At 41.8% G+C, this 5,466-nt stretch overlaps 1 non-coding gene across 1 annotated transcript; it reads left to right on the top strand.

Moving 5' to 3' along the window:
- Positions 1-2,887: 2,887 nt before the first annotated feature.
- On the top strand, positions 2,888-2,993 carry LOC141650314 (small nucleolar RNA R71). The gene has a single exon (XR_012546355.1). It is a non-coding gene; the product is annotated as a small nucleolar RNA R71 (small nucleolar RNA).
- The last annotated feature ends 2,473 nt before the right edge of the window (positions 2,994-5,466 follow it).

The following is a 5,466-nucleotide window of genomic DNA, read 5'->3' as shown; positions in this document are numbered from 1 at the left end:
TTTGGCAAATGGGTAAGAAAATGGAGGAATTTGGGAATTCTTTTAATCGCAAATAAGGAAGAAGGGGCGAAAAATTGGGAATAAAATGAATTAGAAGTAAAAAAGAGGGAAGTTAAGGAGACTCCCTGCGTGGTCTTTGCAAAATTACTCGATCGAGTGGTTTAAAACTACTCGATCGAGAACTTCTAGCATAAATCCACTCGATCGAGTAAAAAGTTACTCGATCAAGAACTCCTCTTTTTTGCTTTAGTCGATCGAGCAGTAAGGAGTTATTCGATCGAACAAATTCCACTCGATCGAGTACAAAAAGTACTCGATCGAGCTCTTTTCCTCGTGTAAGCCTTTGAATTTGCTATTGTTCCTTTGAATTTGCGTAAAATTCCCCAAACCTGCATAAAAACACTTGCAAAAATATCCCAAAATACCAAATACGAAAAGTAACAGTCTATAGTCTCTAATCTACGCTAAAAATTGTCTAAATTCTAATTGTCCTAATTAAAAGCAATAAATAAAGTTCAACGGAAAATTAAAATATGTTTATACAATTTGTTACACGGGGCATTTCCCCGTTCACTTCTCGAAGCAATTCAGTAGCCCCTCGGTGGGCTTCTGACTGGAGGACGTCATCTCAACAATATTAATCGTCCACTTTAATCTCCATGAGCTTGAACTTGAATCATTAGGAGGAGAGTAGTTGACGTCCACATACGCGCGAACTTTTCTCATCCTTACTCCTTTCTCACCGGCTGTAACATAATCACTCTCACTTTGACTGACATTGATTGCACAATAACCTTTGACAGCTCCTGCATTAATTTCATCTGTACCTGCAGCAAGGAAAACAGACGAACTTTCCTCCTTTTTGCTCTCATCTTGAGGCGGAGGGGTCACAATAGCAGCACAATACTCCAAATTTTCATTTGGAGTGTCAATAGACGGGTCAGTAGAAGAGAGGGCATTGCAAGGCTGAGCTTGCATGGGAACCCTCCGGGACTTAGACTAATGGAATATCAATTCCTCGTCCCCAACCTGGAAAGTCAATGTCTTTCCCCCGACGTCTATCACTGCACGAGCAGTGAATAAATATGGCCTCCCTAAAATAATAGGGGTATGGGTATCTTCGGGGATGTCAAGTACAACGAAATCAACGGGAATAAAGAACCCCCCAATCTTGACAGGTATGTCTTCTATGACACCTAGTGGCCGTGATATGCTACGGTCGGCCATCTGAACAGTCATATTTGTGCAACTAAACTTGGTCAAACCAAGTCTCTTAGCCAGAGACAGCGGTAAGACACTCACGCTAGCGCCGAGATCGCATAACGCGTTATCAATCAAGTGGGTAACAATTTGACACGGAATCGAAAAACTACCCGGGTCTGACTGTTTGGGAGGTAACTTATTCTGAACTAGGGCCGTCCCTACCTCGGTCAAAGCTACCGTATCATGATCATTAATGTGCCTCTTACGAGATAAAATTTCTTTCATAAATTTAAGGTAAGAGGGTACCTGAGTCAGCAGTTCGGCGAATGACACAGTGACTTACAAGCTTTTCAGAAGTTCGGCAAATTTGCCGAATTGTTGATTAGCCTTAGTACTTTGCAAATGCCTCGGGAAGGGCACCGTGATGGGTATCTCGAGTCCCTTGTTCCTCTCTTCCAACGTATCAGCCGGATCAAGCTCTAAATCCTTCGAACGCTTCTTTCCTCTCGAACGAGGTCTTTCTGGCGATGTTTCACTCGATCAAGCACTAGCAGGCTCTCGATCGAGTTGTTCTTTATCAACACTACTCGATCGACCAAAAATGTCATTCGATCGAGCAGATTCTTCAACAAAATCACTCGATCGACCAAAAATTTCATTCGATCGAGTAAATTCTTTTTCCTGTTCACTCGATCGAGTAGAAATTTCACTCGATCGAGTCCTTTCTTCAGCATGTTTACTCGATCGACCCCTAGAAATTAGTCGATCGAGCACTTTCTTTGTCGTCAGCTCTTTTTCTTCAACATAACACTGTTCATCAGCAGCAATTACCTTCCTCGGGTCTGATTTCAGCAATTCCGGTCCCTCATATAAACGACCGCTCCTCAAATTAATTAAATTTACCGTTTCATGTGGATTTTTATCAGTTTGTGACGGTAAATGACCCTGCTTCCTCGTGGATTGGTTCGCAGCTAATTGGGCAACTTGGGTTTCAAGTGATTTAATAGACGCATCTTTTTGTTGATCACTAAGCTGCCACTACTTGGTCAAAGACTGCAACATAGTCTTCAATTCGCCTAACTCGCTCGCCCCACCTAAGGATGATGCACCGTGATTAGGTGTAGGAAAGGTAGGAGGCTTCTGAAAGCCTTGTTGAGCCTTGTGTGGAGGAACATACGACTGTTGCTGCTGTGGAGGAGGGGTAGGATTGAGCACATTTTGACTGGTCCACCGCAAATTGGGATGGACTGCCCCTTGATGATTATAATAAGAGCCCCCTCCTTGCTTGTATTGTTGAAAAGCAAGGACCTGCTCTTTCTCTGTAAGACAGTCAACAGGAGTATGACCGTCATTGCTCCCACACCTCTCACATGTGACGGTTTCTCCTATAGTAAGAAAATGAACCGTCTGAGGCGCCGCAGCAGAATGCAACTCCAACTTATCAAACCTAGCATTCATGGCTTCCAGCTGACCCACAACTTGCTTATCGACTGCATGAACTGTTCTAATACCATCCCTCGGGTTCCCATACTTAGCACAGTGAGTCGCCATCTCTTCAATAAGGGCCCATCCCTTATCATCATCAGTGTTCTTTTGGAATCTTCCGTTGGATGATGCATCAAGTATGGGTCTGCGATCATCATATAACCCATTGTAGAACTGATTGGACAGGAACCACGGATCAAAACCATGATGATGAATTGACCTCACCAACCTCTTAAAACGACACCACGCTTCATAGAAAGTTTCATCTGGTGCTTGCTTGAAACAGGTGATCTTGGCCCTCAGCTGATTAGTACGCTGCGGAGGGAAATATCTCTTATAAAAAGCAAGAGCAAAGGTCTCCCAGTCTGTCACCCCCGCGGCCGCACGGTCCAAATCAGTCAGCCACTCCCTGGCCGAGTCAGTCAAAGAAAAAGGAAACAACACCTCCTTAATCTTGTCTTGAGTTACCCCCTTAGTGGCGGGGATAGTAGAACAGTAGTCCGTAAAGACCTCCATATGCTTCCTCAGGTCTTCACCTGCCACACCTCTAAAGAGATTTCTCTCCACCAGATTGTTATAGGAAGGACGGATGTCAAAACTATTCTCATCCTCAGTCTGGAGATTGAAACCCTTTGGAATAGACGATGCTTTAGGCTCCGAATGACTGGCAATGTTCGGCATCTTTACTGGTTGGCTTACAGAACTGAAAGTATCTTCTTCAAAAGATGGATTTTCTGTAAATAGGAAATGTTGAAGCTCTGGTTCGAAAGTACTCAAGTCTTTCTTTCGTGATTCTCTTTGCAGACGGAGTCTATGCCTGAACAGTCTCTCTGGCTGAGAATCAGCTGAAACTAACTCAAACCTGTCTGACCTGGGCATACACAACACTTAAAAAAAAATAAGAACTACCTCAAGGAATAAAAATTCCCTGAGACGGATAAGATAGACGAAATAAAAACAGATAGGGCAATTGCCTCCTCGGCAACAGCGCCAAAATTTGACAGGGCTGTCGTGTACCTATCAAACATAACTAACTAAACTAACTATATAGCTAGGGAAGTCAGGTCGATCTCCTCAGGGAGGCAAGATATCTGTAAGAGTCCGTCTATTTGGTCACAAATGGGGGGGGGGGGGGTTATAATCTGATTCCTAAACTAAAAGATTTGAAAGGCAAGAGAAATAAAGAAAGAGAAATTAAGGCAGGAAATAGAATTAAACTATCAAAAGAGAAGGGACATGTCAGGATTTCGGTTCACTACGGTAGTCCAGTGACTCAACTGTAAACAAATTAGATAAATTACTGCGAGACGGATATGGAAAGGTCCTTTCGGTCTACTTTCTACCCTAGACTCCCACTAACTTAACTTTCGTCCTCGTCAGGGTAGTCTATTGTTCATAGCAGGTCTATTTAGTCCAATCTTCCGATCCAGGATTAAATTTAACCAGATTAAAAAGGTGACTCAGAAGCGTGCACTCAACTAAGTCGGTAAATACAGTTATATTGCTATGGGGACAGAGTCTCACAATTAATTCATCTAACCTATTTACTACATCGTCACATTTCTACCGTAGATTCCCTAATCCTAACATGAAACAGATTAGCACTCATGTTATTAATATTGTCAAAACTAATAACGATGAACAAACTAATATTAAACATGATGAGACAATAATAAAATTGCGTAAAAGGTAATTAGGGCAGAGAATTAAATGAAGCAAAACAAACAATTAAAATGAAATAAAAGAAAGATTAATATTAAAAGGGAGAAAGAGATTACAATCGCAAGAATCCGGCGTAAAGAACAAACAAATCCGAGCGAGAAAATCCCAAAGCAAAAGTTACAGTAGAAGGGAGAAAAAGTAACGCAGTCTTCAGAGTGAAAGATGAATGATAGATAAAACTTAGATAATAATGACCTAGCTAATGTACGTTTAAATAGATAAACTGCTAAGTCCAATAACTAAAACAAGGTCACGAACTAATTAAAGCCCACGAAAGCCAAAACCACTCGATCGAGTAGTTTGAAACCACTGGATCGAGCACTTCTCCAAATAATCTACTCGATCGAGTAGAATTGTTACTCGATCGAGTAACTCCAATTTCCAGCACTTCTTGATCGAGTATAAAACTACTCGATCAAACATTTCCAGCCATAGAAACCACTCGATCGAGTAATAAAACAACTCGATCGAGTATTTTTCCTTCAAATCAGCTCAAACTCGTGACCGACTGCCTCGTACACCGTTCCTTCACGCATCCCAATGCAAGATCTCACTCTGAAAAATCTCGTCTCCTCAAAATGCATGCAAAAAGGACGAAAATGGTATGATTCTACTACTTTTACGTTCATTCCTGCAAAATAGTTAAGACGAACTAAAGTAGCCATTTCGGGGGCAAAATGTAATATAAACAGTACGAAAATACATAGAAATACGTGCTAAAATAGGCTAAAAAGACTATACAAAATGCACGTATCAGCCTTCATATTGAATTCTTCCAGGATTTTGAAGGCTACTTCTAGGTCCTTCACATGATCTCCAGCCTTCTTTGATTTGACGACCATGTCGTCTATGTAGACCTCTATTGTGTCGTCAAGTTGGTCTTTGAACATCATATTAACCAGGCGTTGGTAGGTTGTCCCTGCATTTTTCAGGCCAAAGGGCATTGCTGTGTAGCAATATATGCCCCTTTCCGTGATGAATGCAGTATTTTCCTGTTCAACTGGATGCATTTTGATTTGGTTGAATCCACTTGAGGGATCCATTGACGTTAGCAGT

The sequence above is a fragment of the Silene latifolia genome, chromosome 3 (genome assembly GCF_048544455.1).
Source record: "Silene latifolia isolate original U9 population chromosome 3, ASM4854445v1, whole genome shotgun sequence".
Taxonomy (NCBI): Eukaryota; Viridiplantae; Streptophyta; class Magnoliopsida; order Caryophyllales; family Caryophyllaceae; genus Silene; species Silene latifolia.
This window is presented reverse-complemented; position numbering and strand designations above follow the sequence as displayed.